This window comes from Leuresthes tenuis, unplaced genomic scaffold, assembly GCF_036924035.1.
Source record: "Leuresthes tenuis unplaced genomic scaffold, fLeuTen1.0.hap1 SCAF_100, whole genome shotgun sequence".
Taxonomy (NCBI): Eukaryota; Metazoa; Chordata; class Actinopteri; order Atheriniformes; family Atherinopsidae; genus Leuresthes; species Leuresthes tenuis.
The window spans coordinates 91,079-106,358 of NW_027325454.1; the positions used below are offsets into that span (position 1 = coordinate 91,079).

Below are 15,280 nucleotides of genomic sequence, written 5' to 3' on the forward strand. Positions count from 1 at the left end.
ACACACTCACACATTTTTCCTGCTCTGTGTAGTGAAGAAACGCTTGCCGACTGTGATTCACGTAGTAAAGTTTTGCATGCTATTTCCGTCCTAGAGCAAAGATATTTCTCTCAGAATATGGGAACTTATGTTCATCAGTAGTGACGTCAGGGGAGTTTTATTGTCCTCCAAAGTTAAGTGGAAACCACGTTTACTGTATGTCTGCCTCAGGCCAGGTTGTGAAGGAGAAAATGACAATGCCCATTGCGTGTTGTCACTCCCAATGAGCTCTCCTTCAAACACTCATTTTTGTTATCAGAGTTGTGTCCCATTAACCTGATGGGCTGTGATCTCATGTGTAAATTAGGCATTATTTTAACTTCTACACCAGAGGGTGTTAAGGTTATGTTACAGCCTGACAAAGTTTTCACAGCAGTGCAGTTTGATTCATCGGCACTTACATATGCTTATGAGTGGAAACTTCCCAGCTCTCCTTTTTCACAACAACTAGTGGAAGAAGCAAAAGTGTTAGTTTCACCCCTTTCTGATTTCATGCAACCTACTGATTTGCACTGCACATCACACATTTCTTTGGGGCCTGACAATGACTATGAGAAGAAGTGAAAAAATATGTGCGCCTACTTTATTGGCTGTGTCGCTCACTCCAGAGCACTTCGATTTTTTTAATGTTTGTGGTACTCGCCCTCACATTTCCTTGGCCAAACGTACACACTGGCAGTGACAAGGTGTGGGAGAGTTTGTTGCTACATGTCAGAAATAAATGGAGTGGACTGTTTCACCTGCTGATCCAAATTTGATGTTTTCTGAACGATTGTCAGCATAGAAAAAAACATTTTTGAGTACAATGCATTGTCAAAGAACTGTGGACTTAATTCCTACCACAGAATCACATTTTGAAGCATGTTTTTTATCTGAAACAGATTTGTCTTCGATACCCATGTTGGCTGAAGTGCCCAATGATCTTTGGGCTAAGAGCAAATATGATGTGGGGTTGATAAAAGGCTGTGAACCAGTAATTGTCACCCCTAAATCAGACTTTTGTCCATGTAAAAAACAATACCCTTTTAAGCCTGAAGCAATTAAAGGGATTAAACCTGTTTTTCAATCTTTTCAGAAAACAGGCGTTATTGTTCCTTTTGAAAATTCACCTGTGCTTACTCCATTGTTTCCTGTTAAAAAGATTAAAGATGCTGGCCAGCCAGATGAATGGCGTTTTGTACAGGACCTCCAAGCGGTGAATGCTGCAGTTCAGCCACATGCTCCTACTGTGCCCAACCCACACACTATTTTGTCTCAAATTCCATCAGATGCACAGTTTTTCTCACCCTGATAGCCCATTTTGGTTTGCTTTTTAGTTTGGAGGGAGATCTTGGACTTTTACCCGGTTATGCCAGGGGTACTGTGAAAGTCCCACTATTTACAATGCTGCCCTCAAAGCTAGTCTGGATTAACTTCAATCAACCACAGGCTCTGCTCTTTTGCAGTATGTGGATGACATCCTTTTATGTAGTCCATCTAAACAACAGTGTGAAAAAGACAGTGAATCTGTTGAAACATCTTCCTTCTTATGGCCATAAAGCCAGCCTTTCTAAGTTACAGTTTGTACAGGACGAAGTCACCTTTTTGGGTCATGTGATTTCTAAGGATGGGCGCTCACTTTCTCCTAAACATGTTGCTGCAGTTCAGATCATTCCTAAACCGGTTACTAAAAAACAGCTTATGTCATTCTTAGGTATAACATCTTACTGCAGGAACTTTATTCCTAACTACTCTTTTCTCGAAGCTCTCTTAGGTGCTCTTATCCATGGTAAAGGCAGCTGCAGTTCTGACATGCAGCTCCAGTCAGCTGATCGTGTTCCATGGACTCCTGAGGCTGAATCAGCCTTTAGTCAGCTTAAGCTGGCTCTTCAAACATCACCAACACTTGGCATTCCAGATCCTCATAAACCTTTCATACAGGCAGTTGATGACAAGCATGGTTGTATGACATCTGTTCTTATGCAGGAACATGGGGCAGGCAAAGGCCAGTGGCTCATTTCTCAGCAAAACTGGACTCTGTGGCTGCAGGCCTGCCTGGTTGTCTTCGTGCTGTTGCAGCTGCAGAGAAAGCTGTCCTGGCCTCCCAAGATATTGTGGGCTACGCTAATTTGACTGTTTTGGTTCCTCATGCTGTTGCCATTATTCTTCTCGAGCAGAAAACTTCACATCTTTCAACTGCTTATTGGCTCAGATACACCTCTGTGCTCCGTGATATGCCAAATGTCACTGTTAAACATTGTACTGTTCTGAATCCTGCTACTTTGCTTCCGACTCCTGAGGATGGGGAGCCTCATGACTGTGAAGCTGTTTTGGAACAAGTTTGTACACCCCGACCTGATCTTTTAGAGACTCCTCTTCCAAACTCTGACATGATTCTTTTTGTAGATGGATCAGCTTTGCGTGATCCAGCCACAGGTACTAACTGTGTTTGGTTTGCAGTATGTTCTTCACATGACACTTTGTTGTCTGGTTCTCTTCCTAAACATTTCTCTGCTCAAACTACTGAGCTTATTGCACTTACTGAAGCTTGTAAGTTGGCAGCTGGTAAGTCTGTCACTATTTACACAGATTCCAGATATGCTTTTGGTGTTGTTCATGACTTTGGTGCGCTGTGGAAACACAGGCATTTCCTTAAATCAGATGGTAAAACTATTCTGAACTCCAAGCAGGTTTCTGATCTTCTTGATGCGATCCTTTTGCTTACAGCAATCTCGGTCTGTAAGTGTGCGGCTCACACTAACTCAGACGATCCTGTTGCTTGTGGCAATGCCAGAGCTGATGCTGCAGCTAAGCAAGCAGCTAATTTTTTTCCTGTTTTCGCTTCCCTCTCTTTGCAGGCAAAAGACTCCCTCACAGATCTCCATGCTTTGCAAACTTTTGCCTCTGCAGATGAAATTTGGTCCTCTGGACGCATTTGGTCCTCTGTGGGTGCAACTCATACGGATGGTGTTTGGATGGGACCTGATGGTAAACCCTGTCTACCTAAACATTTTTTTCCTCATTTTTCAAAATTGACACATGGGTTGAACCATGTGTCAAAAGGGGGGATGCTGAATGCACTCACTGCTCAGTGGTTCACAAAAGGGTTCAGTTCATATGCGCAAAAATACTGTCAGTCATGTATGGTTTGTGCCACACATAATGTAGGAAAGGCATTACACACATCGCAAGTTGCACACCCTCCACCAGAGAAACCTTTTGAACATTTGATGATGGATTTTGTTGAACTCACACCAGCTGAAGGAAAGAAATATGCACTAGTAATAGTGGACGTGTTTAGTAAATGGGTTGAAGTTTTCCCTGCAAAACATGCAAACAGTAATGCAGTGACTAAAGCACTGCTAAACAGAAATCATTCCTAGATGGGGCATTCCAGAGAAGATCATTAGTGATAATGGCACACATTTTGTAAACACTGCATTGACTGAGGTTGGTAAATTCCTGGGAATAAGCTTGCGCACACATTGTGCTTATCATCCACAGAGTGGAGGTGCTGTGGAAAGAGAAAATGGTACATTAAAGTCCAAGTTAGCCAAATGTTGTGAAGAAACAGGTCTGCCATGGACAAAAGCATTACCTATTGTGCTTACCTACATGAGAATGAGAATCAGAGCTCAAGTGAATCTCAGCCCATTTGAAATTTTATTTGGCAGACCTCCTAACCTGGGATTGGGACCTGTAACCAGACCCCTCCCTTCCACAACTGTTTGTGATGATGCTATGTTGTCTTACTGTCGAAACCTTTCCACTGTTCTATCTCAAGTTTCACAGGCAGTAAAAGCAGCCCTTCCAGCCACAGAAAACACACCACTCCAACCAGATGACAGGTGGTGAAGGAACTTCGCAGGAAACATTGGAAGTCCAAACGTTGGCAAGGCCCGTTCCAGGTGCTACTGGTCACTCACACAGCTGTTAAAGTTGCAGAGAGAGCAACCTGGATTCATGCCAGTCACTGTAAGAAGGTACCAGAACCAGTAGATGACTTCCACCCTGACATACATCAGCCTAACCAACACGCCCGGAAGGACAAAGATAAGAGTCAGCAGTAAAAGCTGTACTCCACCGGTGTGTGTGCTAGTAACCTCTGACACCGAAGATTGAAACATCCTTACTGAGACCAGCGATGAAGATGATCATACACATGCTGTGAACCATGGAAGAAACTGTTTGTTGTTTGTATTTTCTTATTTGTAACCAGCATGTGCACATTGTATCTTGATTTCACAGGAAGCAATAATACAGGGCTGCTGTATTTCCCCACGACCCGAGAGACCACCAGACGCCCGAAGCCACACAGCCCCCCCCAGCACACACCCAACCGCCCAGAGCGACGGGACAGCAACCCACCACCACCACTATGTGATCAAGCTAATCAGAAGGGACCAGAGAGAATTAAATTCAGCCAATTGATGTTTTGAGGAAGCAGACATTGTTTCCATGCTAATATAATCTAAAAGAAAATTTCTAAACTGGTTAATACACAGATTGTTCTTCGCTTTCCAGTTCATGAGAATAGTTTTCTTTGCTATACATAACACTGTGAGGATCATGTGTGCTAAGCTAAATTCCACATTGATGTTATCTAAGTCACCCAGTATGCACAGTGTGGGGCATGCAGGAATGCTACACTTTAGTCATGTTGATAGGTCCGCACAGACTTCAAGCCAGAACCTCTGGACAGGCGCACAAAACCACAAAGCGTGTACATAATCATCAGGTGTGTTATCTGTGCAATGTGAGCAGATGTTTGAGTGTGTTAGACCCATCCTGAACATCCTTTGTCCTGTATAGTGTGTTCTATGAAGAATTTTGTATTGTATGAGCTGTAAATTAGGATTTCGAGTCATTCTGAAGGTGTTCAAACATATATGTGGCCAGAAGCTATGACTAGAACTGATGGATAAATCTGCCTCCCATTTTGAGGACGGTAGAGACATTGTGTCATCTATCTTAGACAATAATTTATATATTTTTGATAGTAGTTTTGGGGTGCAGATGCTTAGAAATTCTACTACCCTAATCGGGAGTTGTAAGTCTGGTTGGTGGAGGATATATTTCTTTGTTATTATAGACTTAAGTTGTTGATATTCTAGGAATTTATTGCTGCCTATCTCATGTTGTGATATGAGCTCATCAAATGAAATAAAATGTCCATTTTGGATTATATGTTCCAGATGTTTGATTCCTTTGATCTTCCAGAGAGTAAAGTTTAGCATTTTTTTGTTTTGCAGGATGTCAGGATTGTTCCAGATGGGTGTAAGCTTAGACAAGTGAAGACTTTGTTATTTTAAGAAATTCCCACCAGGCTGTCAGAGAGGTGCTGATGTTAATGCTTTTGAAACATTTGTGATTTTTTACGTTTTGACTAATAAGTGGCAGGTCAGAGATTTCCAGATTATCACACAATGCTTGTTCTATATTTATCCATGTTCATCTATTGGGCTAGGTTTAAACCATTTTGATATATACCGTAACCTATTGGCTAAGGAATAGTGCTGAAAATTAGGTAAATCTAATCCACCACTGTCCTTGGTCTTCTGTAGGGTTTTTAAACTAATACGTGGTGGTTTGTTTTTCCACAGAAATTTGGAGATGCATGAATCTAGTGACTTAAACCAAGTAGCAGGTTGGTTTTATGGGGATCATTGAGAACAAATAGTTAACTTTTGGTAGTATCATCATTTTAATGGTTGTAACTCTCCCCATAAGTGATATAGGTAAGGACTTCCAACGAGAGAGATTGTCCTCTACTGTCTTTAATAATTGCACATAAATTAGCTTTGTTAGCTCTGAGAGCCTGGAGGAAATGTTTATGCCTAAATATCTAATATTTCCTGACTGTAAAGTGATCGCAGGTATATTCTGGACCCTACAGTTAATGGGCAGAACTGTGGTCTTAGACCAATTGATAGAGTAGTCAGAAAGTGCTGAGAATTTATTTATGAGTGTGATCGTGAGTGAGAGACGTCTGTGAGTTCTGAAGGAAAAGTAATACATCATCAGCATAAAGACTTATTTTATGCTCAATATTTTGGGGTTGGATGTCTTTAATATTTCTATCTTGTCTGATAGCAGCTGCTAAAGGTTTGATGAAAATAGCAAAAAGTGAGGGAGAAAGTGAGCAACCCTGTCTTGTACTTCTCTGCAGACTGAAGCTTGGAGAAGTTTGATCATTTGTCTTGACACTTGCATTTGGGGAGTCAGTTATTTTCTTGTGAGGAGATAAGAGGCTTTAATAATAATATCTTGCAAGAGAGAACAACACAGTACAGAATACAGAGTTGCTCTGACCACTGAAGCAAAAACACACAGTTATATTGCCCGCTCATCACGTCATCTGTTAAAGTGCACCTATCTCATTATAACAAGCCCACCATTGTAAAGAGGAATTTAAGAAAACAGGGCAGGGTGGTACCTTGCAGCTCGGTCATTTGCAGGTTATACACAGTAACACTCAATACAATGCATATAAGAATTATTTTCCATTACATTCCTCCCTTTTGATTATAATAATACCATTATATTAATCAACCCAAAAGAAACAAGGAAAATAATAACTTTATCTGTAAAACATCAGCCTGCATTTGCACACAACGTGAGTTTAAAATGCAGGCATCATAGTAATAAAGGGTCCAATGATAAACAATCAAAACATGAACAATTAAACATGATTATCTTCATCCCTCTCTAAGTCAGCGTCACTAGAGGAAAGATTTTGAAAGCAAGAAAGTTATTTGAGTCATTTGGTCTTTTTCACACTGTTGTTTAGATGGACTACATAAAAGGATGTCATCCACATACTGCAAAAGAGCAGAACCTGTGGTTGATTGAAGTTAATCCAGACTAGCTTTGAGGGCAGCATTGTAAATAGTGGGACTTTCACAGTACCCCTGGCATAACCGGGTAAAAGTCCAAGATCTCCCTTCAAACTAAAAAGCAAACCAAAATGGGCTATCAGGGTGCACTGGCGACAAGTCAACCACTGAGAAAAACTGTGCATCTGATGTAATTTGAGACAAAATAGTGTGTGGGTTGGGCACAGTAGGAGCATGTGGCTAAACTTTAGCATTCACCGCTTGGAGGTCCTGTACAAAACGCCATTCATCTGGCTGGCCAGCATCTTTAATCTTTTTAACAGGAAACAATGGAGTAAGCACAGGTGAATTTTCAAAAGGAACAATAACGCCTGTTTTCTGAAAAGATTGAAAAACAGGTTTAATCCCTTTAATTGCTTCAGGCTTAAAAGGGTATTGTTTTTTACATGGACAAAAGTCTGATTTAGGGGTGACAATTACTGGTTCACAGCCTTTTATCAACCCCACATCATATTTGCTCTTAGCCCAAAGATCATTGGGCACTTCAGCCAACATGGGTATCGAAGACAAATCTGTTTCAGATAAAAAACATGCTTCAAAATGTGATTCTGTGGTAGGAATTAAGTCCACAGTTCTTTGACAATGCATTGTACTCAAAAATGTTTTTTTCTATGCTGACAATCGTTCAGAAAACATCAAATTTGGATCAGCAGGTGAAACGGTCCACTCCATTTCTTTCTGACATGTCGCAACAAACTCTCCCACACCTTGTCACTGCCAGTGTGTACGTTTGGCCAAGGAAATGTGAGGGCGAGTACCACAAACATTAAAAAAATCGAAGTGCTCTGGAGTGAGCGACACAGCCAATAAAGTAGGCGCACATATTTTTTCACTTCTTCTCATAGTCATTGTCAGGCCCCAAAGAAATGTGTGATGTGCAGTGCAAATCAGTAGGTTGCATGAAATCAGAAAGGGGTGAAACTAACGCTTTTGCTTCTTCCACTAGTTGTTGTGAAAAAGGAGAGCTGGGAAGTTTCCACTCATAAGCATATGTAAGTGCCGATGAATCAAACTGCACTGCTGTGAAAACTTTGTCAGGCTGTAACATAACCTTAACACCCTCTGGTGTAGAAGTTAAAATAATGCCTAATTTACACATGAGATCACAGCCCATCAGGTTAATGGGACACAACTCTGATAACAAAAATGAGTGTTTGAAGGAGAGCTCATCGGGAGTGACAACACGCAATGGGCATTGTCATTTTCTCCTTCACAACCTGGCCTGATGCAGACATACAGTAAACGTGGTTTCCACTTAACTTTGGAGGACAATCAAACTCCCCTGACGTCACTACTGATGAACATAAGTTCCTATATTCTGAGAGAAATATCTTTGCTCTAGGACGGAAATAGCATGCAAAACTTTACTACGTGAATCACAGTCGGCAAGCGTTGCTTCACTACACAGAGCAGGAAAAATGTGTGAGTGTGTTTGTGCTATCACCCATTAGTGGAGGCTCCGCTGCCGCGTGACGTCCAGAACCTGCCTCCCACCCTCAGTCAGCCTTTTGCCCAATTTCATCACTTTTTAGCTGTGGACAGTCCTTCTTCCAGTGTCCAGTCTGGCCACAGTAAAAACAAATATTCGGATCACAGCTCTGGCGTGGCCCATTTCGACCTCCTCTCCCACACGTCCACGTCTTCGACTTCGGCCTCGTCCTCTGTTTACACCAACTGCGTAATACATGGTCATGGTTGCCAAATGCAGCTCCTTTTCACACTTGTCCCTTTTGGTTGTCTTACGCGTCTGAACTTGGTTCTGAGCATGGCGAGCATATTGGCGAACGTCAGCCAAACGAGGACCCTCACACCATCCCACGTAAATGTTCTTTACTTCAGTGGCGACATCTATATAATATTGTCTGGGTCCCGTTAAAACATGTATTTTTCCCATCTAATTCCTTGTTTGCTTTAAAACAAGTATTCCCCATTTTCTATCCCTTCAGTAGCCAACCAGTTTGTATGGAGTACACTGGAGCAACTTGACTGATCAGTAAAACACTGCTTTTGTTGTCACCGCAAGGCTTCCCCCGTCGGTTGTTTCACTGAGACACTACTGAGTAACTACAACTCAACACAGTTTATACACATAACATTCATATACATACTAACAAACAAACAAACAATAATTTATCGCAATTTTCTCATCTCTGTTTGAACGTACACCCAGGTAAATATTCCTGTAGTCTTCTCATACCGACTATGGACCCATTCATTGTTTAACTTCACTGTTTTGCAAATCTTAATTGAATATTACACATTGACATTGAACTTTACTGGATAAGCAGGTCTTCATTGCATTCAGCAGCCTATATGTGAGCATCTATGTGTAAGCTGTTCTTCTTTGCATTTATCAGCAGCAAGCAATTCTTCACTGCACATGCATATGTAAATAGTAAAACAATTCCAATGTGTTAGCGAAACCTTCTATATCACAGTGGTTTCTAAGATCTATTTTAAGTTCTTTGCCATCAGTGAGATGACATAGTTTACAAAGTGTGTCAAATTATCACTGAAGATCTTTTCAGTAATTTCAAATCTAGAAATGAGTTATTTTACGCGTGATTTTGCTACTGAGAGTGCATCTGCTTGTGCACATGGAAATATTTCAGACCATTTGGTAAAAACCTCTGTTGTCACTGAGCAGAATCGTTTCCCTTAACATTAATTTAGTTCAATGAAATCTACACAATAATGAAATAATGAAATACAAACAAATATGTTGAAAAAGATACACTGGCTTAGGGAATTATCTTCGTTTTGGTCTTAGATTGCCCTGTGGAATGTATTTTGCACATATTTGACCTGCTAGACAAAACTTTATTCATTTATTTATTCTAAAAAAAAAAATTCAATAATTAGTAAAACCATATGCTGTAAAAACCTTGTTCATTATTGCTTCCATCCCTCCTGTTGAGACATGACATGGTCCGTGGCTCAATACTGCAGCATATTTAAACAAATTCTTTGGCAGTATGGTTTTCCTTCCGGTCATTCATACGAGTCTATTGTAGATGGCAATTGAATAACATCTAATAATGCTAAAATATTTGTAGTTTATACATTTAGCTGTGGATGTCAACATACCTGTTTTTCCAATGCTGTGTTAACACATGTACAGTTGAGAAGGCATACTGACTGTCAGTGTAAACGTTAACAACCTTTTTGTTATTTAATTTACAAGCTTCAGTTAAAGCTACCAATTCGACTGCTTGAACAGAGTAATTTTTTGGTAGTGGTTGTTTTAAGAAAACTTCAGTTTCTGTTACTACTGCAAATCCTGTAGCATTTGTGCCATCAGGGTTTTTTGCTTGACCTGTTGAATAAATATAGTTATTTCTGCATTTTCATAACGTATATCAGTTAAGTCTGGCCTGGGTAAAACACTGATGGTTATTTCTGACATGCAATCATGAGGCTTTCCATCTGTGGGGTAGGTAGCAGTGTGGATGGATTAAGTGTAGCACATCTCTCGACAACAAGGTGTGGCTGTGAAAGAAGAACTGTTATGTAGGAGAGATGTCTGGTAAAGATATTTTGTTAAGTAACCATATCACAGCCACTGCATGAGGTACCTTAAGTGTTAATGGGTGAAATAACACCATTATTGTTGATGCCTGCACTGCCAATGGCTTCTGGCCATTGATTCAAAAGTACGATCTCGTCCCTGTTTCCCCCTTTCAGTGGACACTGGCCCCTAATTACCGCAATTCAGCAGGGGGTCTTTCATTAGGAGTACTGGACTCCCCCGTGCACGGTTTCAGCTCCGACCCTGGAAAGCGGAAAAAACGTTGAGATCTGGTTTGAGGACCCAATTGTTGAGAAAAGTCTCTCAATGAGACTCAGAGTTGCTGGAGTCAGTTAATGCAAATGTTTAATCTTGCAGCAAGTTCAAGAAGGTGTGTGTGTATGGGTGTATGTGTGCGAACGTGTGTGAGTTTGTGTGTGTGAGAGTTTAAAGAACCTGTTATCCACAGGCAGGTCTTAACTAGTATGGCACAGGTCCAGCCTGTCTCATCTTTTTTGGAAGGTCCAGCGCTCGGCCGTAACCCTTCTGTCTGTTTGGACTCTCACATACATTCGGTTAATCATAGAAAAACGAGAACAAAACTTTTTAGCCCCTTAAATTCATAAAACAGACATGGTGCAGTTATTTCCATTCTAGAAAATAAGAGTAATCACCACCATTCCTATAAATTCTGGATATTCTAACAATCTGAATCTTTTTTAAATGTTCGATGAAGCCCTTTGCTGTTCTGTTTAGAGACTCAGCTGATCATAAACCAAGTTTTGCTCTTGAACCAAGCTTCTAAACTCTTCACCTTTTTCATTTCTCAGTTAGTATTCACTTTAAAACTGATTAAAAGAAAAATTAAATGAATGCCTATCAACAAATGTGGGATCTAAACTCTAGTGCTTTCTCTAAAATAATTTCCTTTCTCAATTCAGAAATGTGTGTGTGTAAGTCACAACACCCGTGACACCAAAACGGCTTTCTTTTCTCTCTTTTCTCTACACTCTGCACTGTGAGCACACACACCAAATCAGAAAGGCTTTTTTCTCTCTTTTCTACATTATGGACTGTGGGGACACAAAACCGCTCTCTCTCTTTTTTTTTTTTGATTGTGTGCCAGGGCGTTGTCTCACGTATTAGATTATGCTTAAGATACGAATGGGTTTATCAGTCACATCAGAATCCATACATACTGATCCTCCCGTAATAAAATGGTCGGATCTTATCAAACACACTTTGTTTCTTGTGACAAGTCAGCGAAACAGCGTATACACGTCAAGACACTGAATCAAGTTTGCCACAAGAACTCATAAGTTTGGCAGTATTGCTCTGCCGTCAGCAATCATACACCCATTTTATTTTCATGAGACATGTGCAGGCACCTGTTCATCTACTGTTCTATCACTATGAATTAGTTTATCTATTATCAATAAGGATACTTCTACAACTACTATCAAAGTATGTCCGGACTTCTTATGTTGTCAGTTGCTATATATGAATAAGTGGGTTGCTACTGAAAAGCATTAAGCATGTCACACAGCCCAAACATATAACATTTCAGGACACACCACACAGTTAACAACCACAGTGAAGCGTGTCAAAGCCCAAACATGTAACATTCAACAGGACACTTACACAACACATTCAAATCAAACAGTCAGACAACATACAAGAACATATACCCCAGCCGGCATTGCTCCCTGCCTATTTTCCTACAACTCACTATGTGTGCGCACACCTTTATTCACAAACTCTTCAACTTATACTCTTTTACCGAAGCTGCTACAGCTCGATTGGCCAAATACCCTTAGATCCTATTTCGGTGAATTTGACATCTGCCTTGTATGTAACAGATTAGCGGTTTAGCAGTTTTAATTTAGTTTGAGTGAAGGAATTCATTTTATAGCAAAATCCGAAATCGTGAAGAACTCATGAAAGTAAGCTTATTCTCGGATTCCTGAAACATTAGATTTGCTCTTTCTTTTACTGCAAAGTACAACGTTGAGCAGCACTAATGAGTTGTTTCTATTTTTGGCAGGCTTTACCTTTGCGGATGAAGCCCTTTCTGTCTGTGCAAAAGAAATCTTGTTACTGTGCAGAGTGACTTCTCTGAGTAGAGTCGCCTTACTTGTTGCGACTGTGCCGATGTTCGAAGCTGGAGTGCAAAGTTGTTGCTTGAATGGTGCTCGCTGGAGCGTGTGGTAGTGTAAAGTTATACCATTTAAAAGGGCTGAAGAGTGCTCAGTGCAGCGGGTGGGCGGAGGTGCAAAGTGACACTATGGCCATAAAAAGAACACCGCTACAAGTGCGCATTGTGCCAGGAAGGGCCCTCGGACGTGAACCAGTGGACAGTTCTCGCTTCTCGGCCTTTTGGCTAAGATCAAGTGTAGTATCTGTTCTTATCTTCTTAAACCCCAGCTGGTCGAGGCGGATGGCCACCCTTCCTGAGTCTGGTTCTGCCAGAGGTTTCTTCCTGTTAAAAGGGAGTCGTTCCTTTCCACAGTTGCCACAGGCACGCTCAGGACGGGAGATTGGACTGAAGACACGTTTCGGTGCAATCTGTTGGTTTCCTTAGCTAGGATATTAATTTTTTGAATTGGCTCTATATGAATTAATTGGATCATGATTACAATGAATTGAATTCCAATTGGCTTGAATTGGACTATATTACTTAAGTGCCTTGAGATGACAATTGTTGTAATCTGGCGCTATATAAATAAAATTGAATTGAATTGAATTGAATTGAATGTCTGATATGTCCTCTATGCGAGACTACATATTAAATGGATTTGTATCAATAGGAGTTGAAAAAGGAGCTTGCTCCGTTCACTCCAAGCATCGACCCGGTACTGCAGTGCCCCTGGGAACGGTGCGCTCTCCTCTGCTCTTGTGAAAAAGCAAACAGCGGTGCAGGATGGAAGTTTCAGGGAGCCTAAGATGAAACTTTCTTTTAATCTGCTGATAAAAGAGAGTGAATGCGAAGCAGACTTTAACACGGTTCTGGGAGCGAGCCGAGTGCAGGCTAACTGGGAGAATTGCTTGAAAGAAACGCGACACCGAATGAGCAGTCAGATCAAAGCCTCAACACGGTGTTCCCGTGTTGTTTGTGGCTGCCTTGTCTTTTGCACAGAGTAAAAGACAAGGCAGCCATCGAATATGGCCGATTGTTCCTACTTGGTCAGCCGAGGAGCAAGGGGGGGGAGCAAGCGTCTCAACCAAGCAAAGCTCACCATGGGGAAGGTGGCTATGCCAACTAGCCTGATGCCCTGCTCCCGCAGTGATGGATAATCATACACTGGTTTCTCTTCATAATGTACAAGTCTTTCGCCTTTTACTAAAGACTTCCGTGTAGAGCAGCACTAATGAGTTGTTTCTATTTTTGGCAGGCTTTACCTTTGCGGGTGAAGCCCTTTCTGTCTGTGCAAAAGAAATCTTGTTACTGCGCAGAGTGACTTCTCTGAGTAGAGTCGCCTCACTTGCTGCGACTGTGCCGATGTTGCTTGAATGGTGCTCGCTGGAGCGTGCGGTAGTGTAAAGTTATGCCATTTAAAAGGGTTGAAGAGTGCTCAGTGCAGCGGGTGGGCGGAGGTGCAAAGTGACACTATGGCCATAAAACGAACACCGCTACAAGTGCGCATTGTGCCAGGAAGGGCCCTCGGACGTGAACCAGTGGACAGTTATCGCTTCTCGGCATTTTGGCTAAGATCAAGTGTAGTATCTGTACTTATCAGTTTAATATGTTATATGTCTATGCAAGGACTACATATTAAATGGATTTTTATCAATAGGAGTTGAAAAAGGAGCTTGCTCCGTTCACTCCAAGCATCGACCCGGTACTGCAGTGCCGCTGGGAACGGTGCGCTCTCCTCTGCTCTTGTGAAAAAGCAAACAGCGGTGCAGGATGGAAGTTTCTTTAATCTGCTGAGAAAAGAGAGTGAATGCGAAGCAGACTTTAACATGGCTCTGGGAGCGAGCCGAGTGTGGGCTAACCAGGAGAATTGCTTGAAAGAAACGCGACACCGAATGAGCGGTCAGAACAAAGCCTCAATACGGTGTTCCTGTGGTGTTTTTATAAAATGCGGTGTAAAAAAAGGTGTGAATGCCCCATAGAAAACTAAAAGGTGGAGCGGAAGTGTTCGGCTGCAAGAAGGTGTGAATGTCCGACTATATTTGGTGAAAAGCAGGTGAAGCAAGGTCTGAATGCCCAACCTTACATCATCAAAAGCGAGATCAGAGGTTTTTGGCTGCAAGAAGGCCATAGTTTGCCAAAAGCGGGTAAGGTGCGAATGATCGGCTAAATATCAACAAAAGTGGGGGCGGAGGTCTTCGGATGCAAGTGGGTGTGAATATCCCACCATACAAGTATGGTGGAGAGGAAGCTGTGAATGGCCGACCATAGTTTGCAAAAAGCGGGTGAGAAAAGGTGCGAATGTCCAACCATACATGATCAAAACAGGGAGCGGAGGTGTTTGGCTGTGACAAGGTGTGAATGTCCACCCATAATTAATGAAAAGCGGGCAACAAGTAGGTTCGAATGCCCAACCATACATCAACAAAAGCAGGAGTGGATGTGTTTGGCTACAAGAAGGTTTGAATGTCCGAGCATAGTTTGTAAAAAGCGGGTAAGAAAAGGTGCGAATGCCCGACAAAGTATGATCAAAAGAGGGAGTGGAGGTTTTCGGCTACAAGGTTTGAATGTACGACCATAGTTTGTAAAAAGCGGGTAAGAAAAGGTGCGAATGCCCGAACATACACCATCAAAAGAGGGAGCGGAGGTGTTACACTTGAAAGACGGTGTGAATGTCCGACCATAGTTGGTAAAAAGTGGGTAAGAAAAGGTTCGAATGCCCGA

At 41.7% G+C, this 15,280-nt stretch overlaps 2 non-coding genes and 2 pseudogenes across 2 annotated transcripts; all 4 read left to right on the plus strand.

Annotated features, from left to right (window-relative positions):
- Positions 1-12,782: 12,782 nt before the first annotated feature.
- On the plus strand, positions 12,783-12,872 carry LOC140286948 (U2 spliceosomal RNA; annotated as a pseudogene).
- Positions 12,873-13,174: 302 nt separating this feature from the next.
- On the plus strand, positions 13,175-13,308 carry LOC140286949 (U2 spliceosomal RNA; annotated as a pseudogene).
- Positions 13,309-13,718: 410 nt separating this feature from the next.
- LOC140286951 (U5 spliceosomal RNA) lies at positions 13,719-13,832 on the plus strand. The gene has a single exon (XR_011911351.1). It is a non-coding gene; the product is annotated as a U5 spliceosomal RNA (small nuclear RNA).
- Positions 13,833-14,107: 275 nt separating this feature from the next.
- Positions 14,108-14,295, plus strand: LOC140286944 (U2 spliceosomal RNA). Its single transcript, XR_011911349.1, has one exon. It is a non-coding gene; the product is annotated as a U2 spliceosomal RNA (small nuclear RNA).
- The last annotated feature ends 985 nt before the right edge of the window (positions 14,296-15,280 follow it).